Raw genomic sequence first — 21,945 nt, 5'->3', positions numbered from 1 at the left:
GCACTTACTGACCTTGATAGTCAGGCCTGCCTGTTGCAGAGCCTGAATCACCCTCCTGGAGATGTTGCAAGTGCTCCTCCTAGTTGGAGATATAGATCGTAAAGTCGTCCAGATCAGTGGCACAGAAGACCTCCTTTCCAGCTAGGATGCTGCTAGCCAATCTCTTGAAGGTGGCAGGGCATTCTACAGGCCAAAGGGCATCACCCGAAATTGGAAGTGAGCCTCTAAGGTTGAGAGTTCTGACCTCTCTTTTGCTCCTTCAGTCAGAACAACTTGCCAGCACCCTGATGCCAAATCAAAAGTACTGAGGAATTTGGCAGTGTCCAGCCTGTCAATGAACTCATCAGCTGAGGGGATGGGGTATGAATCAGTCCTGGTGACTTAATTGAGACCCCTGTACTTCATGCAGAACCTACGTTCAGGGGTTGCGCCCAGTGGGGCAGCCGTTGATACTAGCACCACAGGGCTGGACCAGGGACTGTTGGAGGGCTCAATCACCCCTAACACCAGCATCTTGGAGACCTCCTTGATGCTGACTCCCACTCTGTCTGACAATCTGCACATGTTGATCTTCACAGGTAGGGTGTCCCCAGCATTCAGATCATGGACGCACAGGTGTGTGTGTGTGTGAGTCCCGGTGTGAGGGAGAAAAGAGAGGTAAACTGCCCCAATAACTGATAGCAGTCATTCTCATGCTCTGGGGCCAGGGTAGAAGAGAGAAGAACACCTTCCACTGACCCATTGTGCTCCTGGAAAGAGGAGGTCAGGGAGAGGCCCGCTCTCCTCTTCCACACCTTCATCTTTCACCAGGAGCATGCCCACTTCATACCTATCAAACTGTGGCTGAAGGCGATTCATGTGGAGCACGCTTAAAGGGTTCCTAGGGTTTGAAGATCTACCAGGTAGGAGACTTCTCTTTTTGCTCTTTCACATCATATGGGCCCGCCCAGCAATCCTGGGGAGCTCTGGAGTCTGGCCGGCTGGTCATACTAGAGCATTATAACCTCTTGACAAGAGCATCTTAACCTTTTGACTGGCCTCAAGGTTACGTTTTACATTTTCCAGAAGCAGTGCATTTGGTTGCGGAGGGCCAGCATGTAGATGACCATATCCTGGGGAGGTTTCCTGGGAGCTTGCTCCCACCCCTCTCTTACAAAGCTCATACATACCCTAACAGGGGGGTCATAGAGGAGTTCAAAGGGGCCAATAACTAATTGTTTCTGTGGCACCTCCCTGTAGGAAAAGACAAGGCATAGATGGAGGATGTCCCACTCATGCCTCATGGGCTCAGGAAGGCCCATTATCATGTCTTTCAAGGCCTTGTTGAATCTCTCCACAAGACCATTGATTTGGAGCTGATAGGGTATAGCACACTCATCCCACTTGGACTGCATTTACACTGACATGAAGGCAGTACCTCAGTCAGACACTACCTCCCTAGGGAACCCCACACAGGTAAAAATCCCTATCGGAGTTCTAGCCACTCATCAGGGTTCTGGCCAACACAGGTACAGTCACGGACCTCAGAGAGATGACCTCTGGCTAGTGGTGGTATTTTCCACCAAAACGAGCACAAACCTGTTGTTAAAGTATGTCTTGGGGTCCAAGGTCCAAGGGTCCAATAATGTTGATGTCTACCCTTTCAAAGGGAGTTTCAACAACAGGTAGTGGAGTCAGGGGAGCTTTGTGCTTTTTCCCTGACTTCCCACTGGCCTGGCTGGTTGGGCAGGACGTACAGTATTCATCTGAGGCCGTCTTCATCAAGGGATAATAAAAGTGTGCAGAAAGCCTGGTGAAGGTTTTGTCTTGCCCTAGGTGTCCTGCCAGAGCTATATGATGAGCCAAACCTAGTAGGAAGGTCCTGGAACACTGGGGGACCACAGCATGTGGGCTTACCCAGAACCAGGACCCTTAGGCTCGCCATATAGGAGGTTATTCTCAAAATAGATCAGGTGATCTCCAGAGGTGTCACCTTCTGCCTGGGCTTGGGCTTGCTCCCTCAAGAGTGGGACAGTCTCTCTGCATCTTGCAGAACTGGTGGGCCCACCCTCAACTTGCCAACCAACAAGCTCAGACATGTCACAAAGGGTGTCAATGTGCTCCCCAGTTGTTTCGGGCCTCCTCCTCAGGTGCCCCGTCAACCTCGACCATGGGGAATTCAGGGGCTGGTTTTTCACACCCTACCTCTCTCTTTCATGGCAGTAGTCTGGGCCATTGTTTTAGGCTGCAGACACCCTTGACTCCCTTCACAGGCAGGCATAGGCCGTGTGATCATACAGACCCATTCAGGCAATCCCAAAATCTCCAAGTGAGACCTGAGCTCTACTCCCCTCTAGATAGTGTGCTCCATATCATTGCCTAACAAACCATTTACAGGCATGGAAGGGCTCACAGCTACTTTCAGAGAACCTGAGATCACCCCCCCACACTCAAAGAGAACCAGAGCTATTGGTAGATCGCTCTCAAGATTGTCAGCGATTATGACTTGGTGGAATGTGTTAGGAAGGACCTGCTCTGATGACACCTGCTGATTCTTCACAGGAGTCATACTGGTTTATGTGTCTCTCAGAGCCTCCAGCAGTTGGCAATTAATGGTGAGCCACTGCCAGTACTTCAAAGTATTTTCAGGCAAATGGGCATTTGGCAGTACTTTTGAGGGGTCAGCCCAAACTTTACAATTAAAATAGCCTTCGTTGATTTGGTCCCCAACCTTTAGAATCAGAAGTGTGCTTGCAGGTGTGGTTTTAAGATCCAATATGTAGAGAGATAATTTGGGAAATCAAAAATGTCAATCGGGGAGAATTTGAAATTGAAATTGGTCCTAGGTGTGGAATGGTAGTGTATACCAAATCACTGAATGGCACTGCACAAACACCTAATCTCACTGCTGATCACCATTGTTAGAAATTGGGCTACTGGATGACAGGGGCATGGGCCTTGGTCAAGCAGGAACCACAATTCTAGTCACGTGAGAAGTAGGCTACACTAAATTAACCTATGCTCAACCTCTGGCAGCTTGGCACAGAGTAGTCAGGTCTAACTTTAGAGGCAATGTTAAAAGTATTTGTGCAACACTACTTACAGTAAAATGGTGATAACGCCAAATGATCCCTTACCAGTTTAGAAAATTAGCTCTGAACAAAAACAACAAATATCCAATTAGTAGACTCGGTGATATCAAAATGTAAAATGTATAGTAGAAAATAACAGCAAGAAGCAAAAAGCACCATTGAGGATATCTGGTCACGTCCGGCCGGGACAAAGTCACCAGTTTAGGCTGACCATTGTGGTGCACGGGCGAGCTAAGAAATCCACCAGGAGACAGTTCAGATATTTCTCTACCACTGTCCACAGAAAGGGAATGAGACAAATGGGTCGATCGCTATCAGGTAGGAAGGGACTAGAATAGATTTTTATTAAAGCTGGATGACTTTAGCAAGTTTCCACCCAGCACGCACCACCGCAGTGGACAAAGAAAGGTTAGTTAGGGTCACAAAGATGGGGATAAGAATCTCCTCAGCTTTATGTATCAGATATGGTTTAATCGGATCATCGGGGGAGCCCTACTTTACTGTACATACTAGAGCATTATAACCTCTTGACAAGAGCATCTTAACCTTTTGACTGGCCTCAAGGTTACGTTTTACATTTTCCAGAAGCAGTGCATTTGGTTGCGGAGGGCCAGCATGTAGATGACCATATCCTGGGGAGGTTTCCTGGGAGCTTGCTCCCACCCCTCTCTTACAAAGCTCATACATACCCTAACAGGGGGGTCATAGAGGAGTTCAAAGGGGCCAATAACTAATTGTTTCTGTGGCACCTCCCTGTAGGAAAAGACAAGGCATAGATGGAGGATGTCCCACTCATGCCTCATGGGCTCAGGAAGGCCCATTATCATGTCTTTCAAGGCCTTGTTGAATCTCTCCACAAGACCATTGATTTGGAGCTGATAGGGTATAGCACACTCATCCCACTTGGACTGCATTTACACTGACATGAAGGCAGTACCTCAGTCAGACACTACCTCCCTAGGGAGCCCCACACAGGTAAAAATCCCTATCGGAGTTCTAGCCACTCATCAGGGTTCTGGCCAACACAGGTACAGTCACGGACCTCAGAGAGATGACCTCTGGCTAGTGGTGGTATTTTCCACCAAAACGAGCACAAACCTGTTGTTAAAGTATGTCTTGGGGTCCAAGGTCCAAGGGTCCAATAATGTTGATGTCTACCCTTTCAAAGGGAGTTTCAACAACAGGTAGTGGAGTCAGGGGAGCTTTGTGCTTTTTCCCTGACTTCCCACTGGCCTGGCTGGTTGGGCAGGACGTACAGTATTCATCTGAGGCCGTCTTCATCAAGGGATAATAAAAGTGTGCAGAAAGCCTGGTGAAGGTTTTGTCTTGCCCTAGGTGTCCTGCCAGAGCTATATGATGAGCCAAACCTAGTAGGAAGGTCCTGGAACACTGGGGGACCACAGCATGTGGGCTTACCCAGAACCAGGACCCTTAGGCTCGCCATATAGGAGGTTATTCTCAAAATAGATCAGGTGATCTCCAGAGGTGTCACCTTCTGCCTGGGCTTGGGCTTGCTCCCTCAAGAGTGGGACAGTGTCTCTGCATCTTGCAGAACTGGTGGGCCCACCCTCAACTTGCCAACCAACAAGCTCAGACATGTCACAAAGGGTGTCAATGTGCTCCCCAGTTGTTTCGGGCCTCCTCCTCAGGTGCCCCGTCAACCTCGACCATGGGGAATTCAGGGGCTGGTTTTTCACACCCTACCTCTCTCTTTCATGGCAGTAGTCTGGGCCATTGTTTTAGGCTGCAGACACCCTTGACTCCCTTCACAGGCAGGCATAGGCCGTGTGATCATACAGACCCATTCAGGCAATCCCAAAATCTCCAAGTGAGACCTGAGCTCTACTCCCCTCTAGATAGTGTGCTCCATATCATTGCCTAACAAACCATTTACAGGCATGGAAGGGCTCACAGCTACTTTCAGAGAACCTGAGATCACCCCCCCACACTCAAAGAGAACCAGAGCTATTGGTAGATCGCTCTCAAGATTGTCAGCGATTATGACTTGGTGGAATGTGTTAGGAAGGACCTGCTCTGATGACACCTGCTGATTCTTCACAGTAGTCATACTGGTTTATGTGTCTCTCAGAGCCTCCAACAGTTGGCAATTAATGGTGAGCCACTGCCAGTACTTCAAAGTATTTTCAGGCAAATGGGCATTTGGCAGTACTTTTGAGGGGTCAGCCCAAACTTTACAATTAAAATAGCCTTCGTTGATTTGGTCCCCAACCTTTAGAATCAGAAGTGTGCTTGCAGGTGTGGTTTTAAGATCCAATATGTAGAGAGATAATTTGGGAAATCAAAAATGTCAATCGGGGAGAATTTGAAATTGAAATTGGTCCTAGGTGTGGAATGGTAGTGTATACCAAATCACTGAATGGCACTGCACAAACACCTAATCTCACCGCTGATCACCATTGTTAGAAATTGGGCTACTGGATGACAGGGGCATGGGCCTTGGTCAAGCAGGAACCACAATTCTAGTCACGTGAGAAGTAGGCTACACTAAATTAACCTATGCTCAACCTCTGGCAGCTTGGCACAGAGTAGTCAGGTCTAACTTTAGAGGCAATGTTAAAAGTATTTGTGCAACACTACTTACAGTAAAATGGTGATAACGCCAAATGATCCCTTACCAGTTTAGAAAATTAGCTCTGAACAAAAACAACAAATATCCAATTAGTAGACTCGGTGATATCAAAATGTAAAATGTATAGTAGAAAATAACAGCAAGAAGCAAAAAGCACCATTGAGGATATCTGGTCACGTCCGGCCGGGACAAAGTCACCAGTTTAGGCTGACCATTGTGGTGCACGGGCGAGCTAAGAAATCCACCAGGAGACAGTTCAGATATTTCTCTACCACTGTCCACAGAAAGGGAATGAGACAAATGGGTCGATCGCTATCAGGTAGGAAGGGACTAGAATAGATTTTTATTAAAGCTGGATGACTTTAGCAAGTTTCTTCCCAGCGCGCACCACCGCAGTGGACAAAGAAAGGTTAGTTAGGGTCACAAAGATGGGGATAAGAATCTCCTCAGCTTTATGTATCAGATATGGTTTAATCGGATCATCGGGGGAGCCCTACTTTACTGTACACATTAGGGCTTTGAAGGAAGCGTTATCAAGCTGTTCGAATTCCACCATCTTGAACCCCTGTGACAAGTCTTTGATGTCAGGCATCCAGAACTGGAACTGGGGTTGTCACTTAAAAAGTGTGTTTAAATATAATTAACATTTAAATGTAATGCATGTGTGCTGTGAACACAATAAACAACAACAAAATAAAAAAGCTTTGGGCAAGTCAACAGATCTGGAGTAGGCTGCCAGTCTTTTGGCTTTTTCAATGCTTATTTTGTTTTCTCATGGCTTCTCTACAACTTTATTGATAAGGGAGCAGCCAGGCCAAAACAAATTTAAAAAATTGCCTAAAAGGAAAAAAGATTTTGGTTTTAAAATGCACTCAAAGTAGTCCCTGGCACTGAGGATAACTACTTTGTCTGTGCATGTACTCCCTGTGAAAGAGCAGAATGCTGTCATTCATCGATAACTTAGCCAGTGGCTGAAGTGGGCTGAACCATTACCTCATGTTGTATGTTGTAGTGGACAGAAGACTATATGAATGACATAACAAGAGACCAATGGGCGAGAAAGGCTGACTGAAAGACCCTATAATTGAGACTATAATAAATATAATTTTTATAAAATCAAAAGGCCTTGGATAATCAGACCTAACAATAATAAAAACAAGAAAATATACTTTTCATGGCCCAGTCATACCACGCAGTACAGTGTCATGCTACTAGCAGTGCAAGGGAGCCACAACACACGTGTCCCCAACGTTACCCATGTTCTAGTGGCGATGGAAATTATATAAATGGACTGCGTCAGATAAAAGAGTTTCATCACCCATCCTAACTTGGCTCCCAGGTCAGCACAAGACAGGATAAGAACCTAATAATCAAAACAAGAATAATCACCGTAATGCAGCCGTGGGGAGGGGGCCCAAAGGATGCAGAAGTTGGCAAAAGCGGGAACAGAAAGATAAATTATTAAAATGGCTAAATCAAAAAAACGTATGACACAAATGGAGTGAGAAAACGAAGGAAGAAACTGAGTATGGGCTATAAAACAGATTAAACATAAAGGAAGGACAAGAGGATGATCAAATGAAAAAAGGAACAAAAAAATTAATGTGAATATGGAATAGGGAAATATGAAAATAAAATAAAATATGATTTTAAAGAATAGAGAGAAAAGAATTATATAAATAGATTATGATCAAATGAATTCCCACAAAAAGAACTGCAGTTGCTCAAAACTGCGTGCATACTGATAAACCATGAAGTGCACGATCTTCTCAACCTAATATGAACTTTTTTTGACTTGTAGTTATTTTGGTTGTTAATTTACTTATTCATATACTAACTATTGCGCGACCTCCTCTGATTTGCCTGTACATGAATTTTGACCTTCTGTCCTGAATTTTTGTACTGAATTTTAACCCGATGTCCTGAATGTTCACACCCACCATCCTGAATATGCAGCCGTGCCAGTTGGTCACCCTAATCATTCCTCTTTCACGCGCACTCCAGACATGTCAGTCATTCCCTGGTCTTATCTCCTGGTGTTCGAGGTGGCAAAATGTTCACGTTTATTCCAACCATGCGTATATATGAGACATTAGCGCCCCCTTCCGGCACAGGTTGTAAAGAGCTGGGCCAGTACTTTTCAATCAGAGACTTTACACATTCGTCCTTCAGCAAAGACGCGCACTGTGCTTCCTGCAGGAGACGAGGAGCAGTTTTCAATTGTTAACAATTAGACCCACAGAAACCGCATCTACGGACGCACTAAGGACGACCTGACCGAGCGGCCAGCATTGCGCAGGGTTCGAACTACAGGTCTCGTGAGGCGAGACTCAAAGTCTGGCCCCTTCTGTTCACTATAATATTCACCGTATGAGAACAAGTACGTTTGTATTTATATCAATACAAACATTTCTTAAAAGGTATAACGCGGTTTACTGGACTAGGGGAGAACCTGGACAGAGATGCGGATATGTCCCAGTAAAAATCATTTAACTTGTACAATGTAAGGAAAGGGCGCCATGCAAGCAAGTTGTGAGAATAAGACGTACAATTAAAATGTAATTGATTTTAAACGAAGACTAAAAACAACCACGTTTGACATACGCTTGAAAGGCGCGTGCCTTCCCAGCGGCCCCAGAAGCAGAATCCTGTGAATGGAACACTTATGACGTAACAGGCGCTCCAATGCGATGTCACAAGGCGCAGAGTAAATGCAGGGGGGAGGCCGTCACGGCAGCGGAGAGAAAAGGAGAGACCACTGTTGGGGAAGTATATCGGGTAGGATTGGATCTTATTCAGGTTAATAACAGGATCATTTTGTGACAAAAAAGTTAAATTATCTCAATAAAATGCACAATAACCGTGCCTTGCCTGCTCCCCCTGTTGAACTGAAACACATGGTATCACCCACACAGCAGTGATGTATGATGACACGCTGAAAAGCCTCCATTGTGACGTGTTCTTGGTATAAGAGGCTGGTAACCAGGCAGCTGCAGCATTACACTCGGGGACACCGGACGGGGAGGACCATTGCAGGCGGCTGCAGCTCGGGGCAGGGAGAGGCCGAAGCTGCGGGGGCTGAGCAGGCTCCGAAAAGGAAGGGGAGCCCTCCGTCCCTCTTCCTTCCTTTCCCTCCCTCCCTCCCCCTTCCTTCTCTATATTTCTTCTCCTCTACCCTTCATTCTTCTACCCTTTCCTCTCCTGTCCCCGCCTCCCATCCAATGCCCTTCCCTTCCACTCTACCCTATCTCTTATAACCGTTCCCCTTCCCTCCCGTCTCCTTTCTTCCCTTTCATTCCTTTTCCTCTATATCCCATTGCTATTTCTCATCGCTTCCCTTGACTATCTCCTCTTCACTTCCCTTCCCTAACTCTCCTCTCATCTCCCCTTCCTTTCCAATTTCTTCTAGCCCCTTCTGTTCTCTTTTCCTTCTCATAATTTCCCTTCAAATGTCCTTCCCCTTCCTTCTCTGCATCGCCTCTCCCTTACCTTTCTTCCCCTTCCTTCCTCTCCCCTCCACTCGCCTTCCTTCCTATCCTTTCTCTTTTATCCTTTCGCCTTCCATCCTCTTCATCTCCTTCACTTCTCCTCCATTTGCTTCACTTCCCTTTCCATTTCCCTTAAATTTCCTTCCCTTTCTTCTCCCTCTCTCCTCCACTCTCCCTCCCCTTCCTCTTAAACCCTTCCTTTCATTGCCTTTCCTCTTACTTCCATCCATTTCCATCTCCCCTTCCATTTCATTCCCTTCCCTATCTCTCCATTACTTCCTTATCTCTCCTTCCTCTACCATTCCCTCCCCTTCTTACCTTCCCCTCACTTTCTTCCTTACATATTGCTTGTCTCTTCTTTAGGCCTCTTGCCTATCTCTCTTTTCCTCTCCTCACCTTCAATTTCCATCCCATCCCCTGTTCCATATCCTTTCCTTACCCGTCCCTTTCCCCCCCGGCCTCTCCATTCCCTATCTCTTGGCTTATCTTCTCTTGCCTCTCCTTCCCTTCTGTCCTTCCCATCTCTCCTCCCCTCCCCTCTCCCCTCCATTCATTTCCTTTACCCTTCCCCTACCCTTCTCTAGCTTATCTCTCCCCTCACTTCCTCCCTCCTTCCCTTCTGTTCCTTCCTTCCCTATCTCTCCTCTCCCATTCCCTTTATGCCTTTACCTTGCTCTCCTCTCCCTTTCCCATACATTCTTTGCTTTTCTATCCCTTCCCTTTCATCCCCCTACCCCTCCCTTCGATATCTCTCCCTTAACCTTCCCTTTCCATTCCCTCCCATGTCCTTTCCCTTCCTTCTGTCTCTGCTTTTCTTTGCCCTTCCCTTTACTCCCCTCGCCTTCCCACCATCCCCCTTTCCTTCCTTGCTACCCCAATTTTTGTATCATATCCCATTCTCTACCCTTCCTCCGCTCTCTTTCCCATCACGTACCTTCGCTGTCTCAACTCTCCCCTTTCCTTCACCTCACTCCCCATTTCTTAATCCCTATCCCCTCCCTGCATCTTCCATTTCCTTGTCTCCCCTACGCTTCACATTCCTTTCCATTCCTCTTCCCTTCCCTTTCCTGTCCCTTCCGTATAGCTCCTCTCCCTTCTAACCCTTTCCTTCTCTTCCACTGCTTATGTATCCTCTCCTTTCCTTTCCTTTCCTCTTCCCTTTTATCTATTTCCCTCATTGCCTCTCCTCTCCCATCTGCTCTCCTAACCTTCCCGTCCACTATCCCCTTTTCTTCTCTTCTCTATCTTTCCTGTTCGCGTCCCCATATCTCTCCTTCCCTCCCTTGTCTTCTCTATCCCCTTAGCTATGTCTCCTATCTTCTCCCGTTTACTTTCCCCTGCATCCCTTCTCTCCTGCTCTTCTCTCCTATCGGCTCTCCTCACCTTCCCTAATTTTTCTTCCTGCCCTTTTTCTTTCTACTCTATCCCTTCCATATCTTTCCTCCCTACCCTTGCCTCCCTCCTTTGCTTCCCCATCACTCCTCTCCTCTGCCCTTCCCTTCCTTTCCCTTCCCATTGTTTCATTTTCCTTCCCTAACTTCTTTCCTTTTCTGTCTTTTCTCTCCCCTACTGTTCCCTTCCCCTAACTTCCATTACCTCCCTCGACTATCTCTCCTCTACTCGAGCCTTCCCTCAAGTACCCTCCCCTCCCCTTTCACTCCCTCTTCCCTATCTCTACTTTTCTCTGCCCTTCCCTCCCCTTCCCCATCTTCTCATACCTCCTTTTCCTTTCACTTCACTTTTCTTTTTTACCATTTCTTTCCTCTCCAAACTCTTTCCGTCCCCACCCTCCTCATTCTCCCATTCCCCTCCATTCCCTATCTCTCCACTCTCCCCTTCACTTCCTTCCCTATCTATTCTCTCCCCGTCCCGCCTGATACAACCCTTTCCTTGCTTTCCTTTCCCTTCCCATTAGTTTCATTATCTCTTCTATCCCCTCCGCTTCTCTTTCCCTTCCCTTTCTTTTCTTCTTTCCCTTCCTTTCTTTGCCAATGTCTTTCCCCATCTACCCTTTCCAGGCTTTTTAGCTATCGTTCCACCCTTTCCTCTTCTCTTCTCTTCCCTCCCCTTCCCATCTGTACACTCCTCTTTTTCCCAAACCTTTCCTTCTCTGCCACTCCCTGTCCTCTCCTCTTCTCTCCCCCTCTCCTTTCCTCTCCTCCTTTCTCCTCTCCTCTTCTCTGTTCTCCTCTCTCTTTTCCTTTACTCTTCCCCTCCATTCCTTTCCCCTTCATTTCTCTTCCTTACTTCCCTAACTCTTCCTTTCCCTTTCCTAGTTGCTCTCTCCCCTTTACCTCCCTTCCCTATCTCTCCACACTTCTCATCTCCTCAGCGTCTCTTCCTCTTTACATACACTTTTCATGACGTTCCACCCTCCCCTCACCTTCTTTCCCTTTCCCAGTCACTTAATTATTTTGCTACCTCTCCTCTCCCCTCCTACATTTACTTCCCTTTTATAATATCCTTCCCTACCCTTCCCTGTCTCTCCCCCAAACCTCTCCCTCCATTCCTTTCATTCTTCACTATCACCTCTAGTATTACCCTATTATCCTCAATTCCATTCTCTTCCTTTCCCATTTCTCAACTTTCCTGCCTTGCCTTCTCCTCCCATCCGCTCTCCTCACCTTTCCTTGCCTTTAACTCCCCTCTTCCGTTCTCTTCTAGTTCCTCTGTTTCCCTTCCTATCTTTTCCCCTTCCTTCCCTTGCCTTTTCTCATATCCCCTTCCATCTCCTCCCCATCTCTTCTCTCCCTTTTCTTTTCCTCCTCATGCCTTCTCTCCCCTTTGTCTCTTCTAATCCCTTCCCTCTTCCCATTCCTTTCTCTCTCTTTTTTCTCCTCACTTCCATCCTTAATTTCTCTCCCCCTTGTTCCCCTCCACTCCCAACTTTTCTACCTATTCCTTCCATTGTATCTCCTTCCCTCTTCTCCTCCCCTTCCTGCCTTCACTTCCCATTTCCCTTACACTCCTTTCCCTTAGCTTTTTCTACTTTCCCGTCTAACCCTCCCTTCCCCTCCCTCTCTACTTCTATTCCCTTCCCTTCAATTCCCTTTGGTTCTCTTCCTTACTTATCTATCTCTCCTCCCCCCTTTCCTTTCACTTCCCCTACCTTCCTTCCCTATTTTAGCTCTCCCTTTCACTTACCTTACCTATCTCTCCACTCTTCTCTTCTCATATCCACTCTCCTCAGCTTTCCCCTTTCCATGCACTTTCCCGAAAGTGCATGGAAAGGGGAAAGCTGAGGAGAGTGGATATGAGAAGAGAAGAGTGGAGAGATAGGTAAGGTAAGTGAAAGGGAGAGCTAAAATAGGGAAGGAAGGTAGGGGAAGTGAAAGGAAAGGGGGGAGGAGAGCTAGATAAGTAAGGAAGAGAACCAAAGGGAATTGAAGGGAAGAGGGAAGGGAATAGAAGTAGAGAGGGAGGGGAAGGGAGGGTTAGACAGGAAAGTAGAAAAAGCTAAGGTAAAGGAGTGTAAGGGAAATGGGAAGTGAAGGCAGGAAGGGGAGGAGAAGAGGGAAGGAGATACAATGGAAGGAATAGGTAGAAAAGTTGGGAGTGGAGGGGAACAAGGGGGGAGAAATTAAGGATGGAAGTGAGGAGAAAAAAGAGAGGGAAAGGAATGGGAAGAGGGAAGGGATTAGAAGAGACAAAGGGGAGAGAAGGCATGAGGAGGAAAAGAAAACGGAGAGAAGAGATGGGGAGGAGATGGAAGGGGAGATGAGTAAAGGCAAGGGAAGGAAGGGGAGTAGATAGGAAGGGAAACAGAGGAACTAGAAGAGAACGGAAGAGGGGAGTTAAAGGCAAGGAAAGGTGAGGAGAGCGGATGGGAGGAGAAGGCAAGGCAGGAAAGTGGAGAAATGGGAAAGGAAGAGAATGAAATTGAGGATAATAGGGTAATACTAGAGGTGATAGGGAAGAATGAAAGGAATGGAGGGAGAGGTTTGGGGGAGAGACAGGGAAGGGTAGGGAAGGATATTATAAAAGGGAAGTAAATGTAGGAGGGGAGAGGAGAGGTAGCAAAATTAAGTGACTGGGAAAGGGAAAGAAGGTGAGGGGAGGGTGGAACGTCAAGAAAAGTGTGTGTAAAGAGGAAGAGACGCTGAGGAGATGAGAAGTGTGGAGAGATAGGGAAGGGAGGTAAAGGGGAGAGAGCAACTAGGAAAGGGAAAGGAAGAGTTAGGGAAGTAAGTAAGAGAAATGAAGGGGAAAGGAATGGAAGGGAAGAGTAAAGGAAAAGAGAGGAGAACAGAGAAGAGGAGAAAGGAGGAGAGGAAAGGAGAGGGGGAGAGAAGAGGAGAGGACAGGGAGTGGCGGAGAAGGAAAGGTTTGGGAGAAAGAAGAGTGTACAGATAGGAAGGGGAGGGAAGGGAAGGGAAGAGAAGAGGAAAGGGTGGAACTATAGCTAAAAAGCCTGGAAAGGGTAGATGGGGAAAGACATTGGCAAAGAAAGGAAGGGAAAGAAGAAAAGAAAAGGGAAGGGAAAGAGAAGCGGAGGGGATAGAAGAGATAATGAAACTAATGGGAAGGGAAAGGAAAGCAAGGAAAGGGTTGTATCAGGCGGGACGGGGAGAGAATAGATAGGGAAGGAAGTGAAGGGGAGAGTGGAGAGATAGGGAATGGAGGGGAATGGGAGAATGAGGAGGTGGGGACGGAAAGAGTTTGGAGAGGAAAGAAATGGTAAAAAAGAAAAGTGAAGTGAAAGGAAAAGGAGGTATGAGAAAATGGGGAAGGGGAGGGAAGGGCAGAGAAAAGAAGAGCTAGGGAAGAGTGAGTGAAAGGGGAGGGGAGGGTACTTGAGGGAAGGCTCGAGTAGAGGAGAGATAGTCGAGGGAGGTAATGGAAGTTAGGGGAAGGGAACAGTAGGGGAGAGAAAAGACAGAAAAGGAAAGAAGTTAGGGAAGGAAAATGAAACAATGGGAAGGGAAAGGAAGGGAAGGGCAGAGGAGAGGAGTGATAGGGAAGCAAAGGAGGTAGGCAAGGGTAGGGAGGAAAGATATGGAAGGGATAGAGTAGAAAGAAAAAGGGCAGGAAGAAAAATGAGGGAAGGTGAGGAGAGCCGATAGGAGAGAAGAGCAGGGGAGAAGGGATGCAGGGGAAAGTAAACGGGAGAAGATACCTTACCCCTTCCCCTCCATCGCCTGTCTCCTTCCCCACCCTTTACCTTTATTCGCGCTCTCCTCTCCCCAACTCTTTTCCCCCTTTTTATACCTTCCCTTCCCTTTCGCCCTCTCTCCTGCCCACCTTCACTATCTCGTGTTCCCCCTCCCTGACCTTCCCTCATTTCCCCTTCCCTCCCATCCCTAATTCTACTTTTCCTTCTCTTCCATTTCCGCTAGCTCAAAGATACAGCAGACTGAACTGAGCATGAAAAACACAAAACATCCAACCCTTTAACAAGACATTCATTTTTTAGTGTTCAAATTTTTTATTAAACGTATTTTTCATACATAATAAACAAACGCATTGCAAGGAATATAAACATCCATTTGCATCTAAATATAATATTTATAACATGAATGGGGTGCTAATGGTAATTTTATGTATGCGTTTTGGGGTGCAAAGGGTAATTTGAGATTTGATGGTGGGTATGGATTTTGGAGTGACAAGTGTAATTTTAGGGTTCAGTGTGGGTATGGGTTTTAGGGTGCAAAGGGTAATTTTAGGGATCAGGTAGGTATGGGTTTATGTGCGCCAAGGGAAGTTTTAGGGTTAGGGGAGGTGTGGGTCTCTATGGTGCGAAGGATAATTTTGGGGTTTATGGTGGGTATGGGTTTTGGACTGTAAAAGGTTATTTTAAGGTCCAGGGTGGGTGTGGGTTTTGGGATGCCAAGGGTAATTTTAGGGTTCAGGGTAGGTATGGGTTTTGGGGTGGCACGTGTTTTTTTTAGTGTTCAGGGTGGGTATTTGGTTTTGGGTGACAAGGTTGAATTTAAGGTTCAGGGTGTGTGTGGGTTTTGGGGTGCCAAGGGTAATTTTAGGGTTCAGTATGGGATTGGTTTTGGCGAGCCAAGGGAAATTTTAGAGTTCAGGGTGGGCATGGGTTTTGGGGAGCCAAGGGTAGTTTTAGGGTTCAGAGTGAGTTTGGGTTTTTGGGTGCTTAGGGTACTTTTAGGGTTTGGGGTGGGTATGGGTTTTGGGGTGCCAAAGTTAATTTTAGGGTTCAGTGTGGGTATGGGTTTTGGGGTGCTAAGGGTCATTTTAGGGTTGAGCCTGGGTATGGGTTTTGGGGTGTCAAGGGTAATTTTGGGGTTCAGGGTGGGTATGAATTTTGAGGTGCCAAGGGTAATTTTGGGGTTCAGGGTGGGTGTTGATTTTGGGGTGCAAGGGTAATCTTAGGGTTCAGGGTAGGTAAGGGTTTAGTATGCCAATGGTAATTTCAAGGTTCTTTGTAGGTATGGGTTTAGGGGTGTCAAGGTTATTTTTGGGGTATGGGGATATAGGTTTTGGGGTGCCACGGGTAATTTTAGGTATTGGTTTTGGGGTCCAGAGGGTCATTTTAGGGTTCAGGGTAGTAATGGGTTTTGGGGTGCCAGGGGTAATTTTAGGTTTCAGGGTGGGTATGGGTTTTGGGGTGCTAATAGTCATTTTAGGGTACATTGTAGGTATGGGGTGCCAAGGTTTTATGGGGTTATGGGTTTTGGGGTGCTATGGGTAATTGTAGGGTCCAGGGTGGGTGTGGGTTTTGGGGTGTTGAGATACTTTAATTTTCGAGTTCATTGTAGGTATGGGTTTTGGGGTGTCAAGGTTATTTTTGGGGTATGGGAATATGGGTTTTGGGGTGCCACAGATAATTTTAAGTATTGGTATTGGGGTGCAAAGGGTAATTTTAAGCTTCAGGGTAGTTATGGGGTTTGGCGCACCAAGGATAATTTTAGGTTTCAGGGTGGGTATGGGTTTTGGGGTGCTAAGGGTAATTTTAGGGTACATTTGGTATGGGGTGCCAAGGTTTTTTTGGGGGTGTTTTTTGGGGTGCTAAAAGTAATTTTAGGGTTCAGGGTGGGTATGGGATTCGGGGTGCTAAGGGTAATTTTAGGGTTCAGGGTAGGTATGGGTTTTGGGGTGCTAAAGGTCATTTTGGGGTTCAGGGTGGGTATGAGTTTTGGGCTGCCAAGGGAAATTTTGGGGTTCAGGGCGGGTGTGGGTTTGGGGGTGCCAGGGGTAATTCTAGGTTTCAGGGTGGGTATGGGTTATAGCGTGCCAATCGTCATTTTAGGGCTCAGGATGGGTATGGGTTTTGGGGTGCTAAGGGTAATTTTAGAGTTCATGATGGATGTGGGTTTTGGGGTGCCAAGGATAATTTAAGGGTTCGGGGGGTGTGGGTTTTGGAGCGCTAAGGGCAATTTTAGGGTTCAGTATGGGATGGGTTTTGGCTGAGCCAAGGGTAACTTTAGAGTTCAGGGTAGACATCGGTTTTAGGGAGCCAAGGGTAGTTTTAGGGTTCAGAGTGAGTATGGGTTTTGAGGTGCTAAGGATCATTTTAGGGTTGAGCCTGGGTATGGCTTTTGTAGTGCAAGGGTAATTTGGGGGTTCAGGGTGGGTATGGGTTTTGGGGTTCCAAGGGTAATTTTGGGGTTCAGGGTGGGTGTGGGTTTAGGGGTGCCAAGGGTAACCTTAGGGGTCAGGGTGGGTATAGATTTTGGGCTGCCAAGGTTAATTTTAGGGTTCAGGGTGGGTATGGGTTTTTGGGTGCGAAGGGTCATTTTAGGGTTGAGCCTGGGTATAGGTTTTGTAGTGCAAGGGCAATTTTGGGGTTCAGGGTGGGTATGGGTTTTAGGGTGCCAAGGGTAATTTTGGGGTTCCGGGAGGGTGTGGGTTTAGGGGTGCCAAGGGTAACAGTAGTGTTCAGGGTGGGTATGGTTTTTGGGGTGCTCAGGGTAATTTGGGGGTTCAGAGCATGTGTGGGTTTAGGGGTGCCAAGGGTAACCTTAGGGTTCAGGGTGGGTATGGGTTTTAGGGTGTCGAGGATAATTTGAGGGTTCAGGGTGGGTTTTGAGGTAGCAAGGGTAATTTTAGGGCTCAGGGTGGGTATGGGTTTAGGGATACCAAGGGTCGTTTTAAAGTTCAGTGTGGGTATGGGTTTTGGGGTGCCATGGGTGATTTTAGGGTTCAGGGTGGGTGTGGGTTTTGGGGTGCCAAGGGTAATTTTAGGGTTCAGTATGGGTATGAATTTTGGGGTGCAAAGGGTAATTTTGGGGTTCAGGGTGGGTGTTGGTTTTGGGGTGCAAGGGTAATCTTAGCGTTCAGAGTAGGTAAGGGTTTAGTATGCCAATGGTAATTTCAGGGTTCTTTGTAGGTATGGGTTTAGGGGTGTCAAGGTTATTTTTGGGGTATGGGGGATATAGGTGTTGGGGTGCCACGGGTAATTTTAGGTATTGGTTTTGGGGTCCAAAGGGTCATTTTAGGGTTCAGGGTAGTAATGGGTTTTGGGGTGCCAGGGGTAAACTTAGGTTTCAGGGTGGGTATGGGTTTTGGGGTGCTAAGGGTCATTTTAGGGTACATTGTAGGTATGGGGTGCCAAGGTTTTATGGGGTTATGGGTTTTGGGGTGCTATGGGTAATTGTAGGGTCCAGGGTGGGTGTGGGTTTTGGGGTGTTAAGGTTATTTTTGGGGTATGGGGATATAGGTTTTGGGGTGCCACAGATAATTTTAGGTATTGGTTTTGGGGTGCAAAGGGTAATTTTAAGCTTCAGGGTAGTTATGGGTTTTGGCGTGCCAAGGATAATTTTAGGTTTCAGGGTGGGTATGGGTTTTGGGGTGCTAAGGGTAATTTTAGGGTACATTTGGTATGGGGTGCCAAGGTTTTTTTGGGGGTGTTTTTTGGGGTGCTAAAAGTAATTTTAGAGTTCAGGGTAGGTATGGGTTTTGGGGTGCTAAAGGTCATTTTGGGGTTCAGGGTGGGTATGAGTTTTGGGGTGCCAAGGGAAATTTTGGGGTTCAGGGTGGGTGTGGGTTTGGGGGTGCCAGGGGTAATTCTAGGGTTCAGGGTGGGTATGGGTTATAGCGTGCCAATCGTCATTTTGGGGCTCAGGATGGGTATGGGTTTTGGGGTGCTAAGGGTAATTTTAGGGTTCAGGATGGATGTGGGTTTTGGGGTGCCAAGGATAATTTAAGGGTTCGGGGGGTGTGGGTTTTGGGGCACTAAGGGCAATTTTAGGGTTCAGTATGGGATGGGTTTTGGCTGAGCCAAGGGTAACTTTAGAGTTCAGGGTAGACTTCGGTTTTAGGGAGCCAAGGGTAGTTTTAGGGTTCAGAGTGAGTATTCGTTTTGGGTTGCTAAGGCGAATTTTTGGGTTTATTGTAGGTATGGGTTTTGGGGCGCCAATAGTAATTTTAGGGTTCAGGGTGGGTATGGGTTTTGGGGTGCTAAAGGTAATTTTAGGGTTGAGCCTGGGTATGGGTTTTGGGGTGCCAAGGGTAATTTTGGGGTTCAGGGTGGGTATGGGTTTTGGGGTGCCGAGGGTAATTTTGGGGTTTAGGGCGGGTGTGGGTTTTGGGGTGCCATAGGTAACCTTAGGTTTCAGGGTGGGTATGGGTTTTAGGGTGTCAAGGGTAATTTTAGGGCTCAGGGTGGGTATGGGTTTTGGGGTAACAGGTGATTTTAGGGTTCAGTGTGGGTTTTGGGGTGCCAAGGGTAATTTTAATTTTCAGTATGGGATGGGTTTTCGTGAACCAATAGTAATTTTAGTCTTCGTGGTGGGCGTGGGTTTTGGGGAGTCAGGGGTAGTTTTAGGGTTCAGATTAAGTATGGGTTTTGGGGTGCTATGGGTAATTTTAGGGTTCAGGGTGGGTATGGGTTTTGGGGTTCCAAGGTTAATTTTAGGGTTCAGGGTGGGTTTGGGTTTTGGGGTGCTAAGGGTCATTTTAGGGTTGAGCATGGGTATGTGTTTTTGGGTATCAATGGTAATTTTAGGGTTCAGGGTGTGTATGGGTTTTGGGGTGCCAAGGGTAATTGTAGGGTTCTGGGTGGGTGTGGGTTTTGGGGTGCCAAGGGTAATTTTAGGGCTTAGGGTGGGTATGGGTTTTGGGGTGCCAAGGGTAATTTTAGGTTTCAGCGTGGGTGTGGGTTTTGGGGTGTCGAGGATAATTTAAGGGTTCAGGTTGGGTGTTGGTTTTGGGGTCCCAAGGGTAATTTTAGGGCTTGGGGTCGGTATGGGTTTTGGGGTACCAAGGGTAATTTTAAAGTTCAGGGTAGGTAGGGGTTTTGGGGAGCGAAAGGTAGTTTTAGGGTTCAGAGTGAGTATGGGTTTTAGGGTGCTAAGGGTAATTTTAGGGTTCCTTTTAGGTATGGGTTTTGGGGTGCCAAGGTTACAAGGTTATTTTTGGGGTTATGGAGGGTATGGTTTGTATGGTATGGCTGCCACCGGTAATTTTAGGTATTGGTTTTGGGGTGCAAAGGGTAATTTTAGGGTTCAGGGTGGTTATGGGTTTTGGCGTGCCAAGGGTAGTTTTTGGTTTCAGTTTGGGTATGGGTTTTGGTCTGCTAAGTGTAATTTAAGGGTGCATTGTAGGTAGGGTGTGCCAAGATTATTTTTGGGGTTATGGGGGTATGGGTTTTGGGGTGCGAAGGGTAATTTTAGGGTTCAGGGTGGGTATGGGTTTTGGGGTGCTATGGATAGTTTTAGGGTTCATGGTAGGTATGAATTTTGGGGTGCTAAGGGTCATTTTAGGGTTGAGAAAGTGTATGGGTTTTGGGGTGCCAAGGGTCATTTTGGGGTTCAGGTTGGGTGTGGGTTTTGGGGTGCCAAAGGTAATTCTAGGGTTACGGTTGGGTATGGGTTTTAGGGTGCCACTGGTAATTTTAGGGCTCACGGTGGGTGTGGGTTTTGGGGTGCCAAAGGTAATTTTAGGGTTAATTGTAGGTATTGGTTTTGGGGTGCTAAGGGTACTTTTTGGGTTATGGGATGTATGAGTTTCGGCATGCCAAGGGTCATTTTAGGTATTGGTTTTGGGGTGCAAATGGTAATTTTAGGGTTCAGGGTGGGTATGGGTTTTGGGGTGCCAAGGAACATTTTAGGTTTTAGGGTGGGTATGGGTTTTGAGGTGCTGAGGGTAATTTTAGGGTTCAGGGTAGCTATGAGTTTTGGGGTGCCTGGGGTTATTTTAAAGTTCAGGGGGTATGGGTTTTGGAGTGTCAAGGGTAATTTAGGGGTTCGTTATGGGTTTTGGAGTGCTATAGGTAATTTATGCTGGGTATTGGGGTGGTAAGGGTATTTTAGCAATTTAAGGGGGTATGGGTATTGGGGTGGTATGGGTTATCTTAGGGTTTTAGGTTGATTAAAAAAAAGTGATATATATATATATATAGAGAGAGAGAGACAGGGAAGGGCACAGGACAGTAGAAGGGGATGGGTGGAGTTAGAAGGGTATAGGACTGAAGATAGAGATCGGTAAGAAGATAGAAAGGAAGGGTATAGGAGGAGAGAGAAAGAATGGAAAAAGAAGGGAAGGAAAGCAAGAAAAGAGAAGAGGAGGGACAGGAAGGGAAGGGGAGGGGGAAAGGGCAAAAAGGGAAGAGGAAGTGAAACAGGGAGGGGAAAGAAAGAGAAGCGGAAGCATAGGAAAGGGGAGGGAAGGGGAAGGTTAGGAAAGGAGAGAAACTGGAAGGAAAGGGATTAGGATAGGAGGGGTTGGAAGGGGATAGGACAGAGGACAGGGAAAGGAAGGGAATGGACTGAAAGGAAAGAAAAAGGAAAGGAGGGGAAGGGAAGGGAAGAAGAAAAGGGATGGAAAGTTGGGGTTGGAAGGGTAAAGGCGGAGACAGGGAAGGGCAGGGAAGGGAAAGGGCAAAAGCGCAAAGGAAAGGGAGAAGGGGAAAGGAAATGGGAAGGAGGAAAGGGGGAGGGAAAAAAGGGGTACAGAAAGGGGAGGAGAAAGGTTAAGGAAATATGGAATGGAATATAAGAGGGAGGGGAGAAGGGAATGGAGAGGTAAAGTATGAGACAAGGAAGGTGTATAGGAGGAGACAAAAGAGGTGGGAAGGGATATAGGAGGAGACAGGGAAGATAAGGGGTATAAAAGGAGACAGTGAAGGGTGGGGGTATAGAAGGAAACAGAGAAGGGGTATAGGATTAGACAGGGAAGGGAAGGGGTACAGGAGGAGACAGTTAAGGGAAGGGAAGGAGGATAGGAGGAGGCAGGGAATGGGCATGGGAGACAGGGAAGGGAAGAGGTATAGGAAAATGCAGGGAAGGGGTATAGGAGGAGACAGGGAAGGGAATGGGTATAGGAGAACACACGGAAGGGGTATAGGGGAAGATGATTAGGAGGAGACTTGGAAGGGAAGAGATACAGAAGGAGACAGGGAAGGGGAGAAGCATAGGAGGAGGCAAGGAAGGGGTAAAGGAGACGGAAAGACGGGTTTAGAAGGAAAAAGGGGATGGGGAAAGGGAAGGGAAGAGAGGGATATAGGAGGAGACAGGGGATGGGTATAGGAGGAGGCATAAAAGGGGTATAGGAGATGGGGAGGACGGGTTTAGGAGGAAAAAGTGAAAGGGCATAGGGAAAAGGGGAGAGGGATATAGGAGGAGATAGGGAAGGGACGAGAGGGGCATAGGAGGAGTCAGGGAAGAAAGGGGAAAGGGTAATAGGAGGAGAGAGGGAAGAGAAGGGAAGAAGGAAAGGGAGGGAAAGTGGGGATTGGAAGGGTATAGGTAGAGACAGGAAAGGGGAAGGAAGGGAAGGGGAAAATGAAAAGGGAAAAAGAAAGGGACAAAGGAAAGGGGGAAAAGGAAAGGGATAAGGGAAGGGGAGGGGAAGGTTAGGGGGAAGGGGAGGGGAGGAGATGAAGGGAAGGAAA

The sequence above is a fragment of the Lissotriton vulgaris genome, unplaced genomic scaffold (genome assembly GCF_964263255.1).
Source record: "Lissotriton vulgaris unplaced genomic scaffold, aLisVul1.2 SCAFFOLD_324, whole genome shotgun sequence".
Classification (NCBI taxonomy): domain Eukaryota; kingdom Metazoa; phylum Chordata; class Amphibia; order Caudata; family Salamandridae; genus Lissotriton; species Lissotriton vulgaris.
This window is presented reverse-complemented; position numbering follows the sequence as displayed.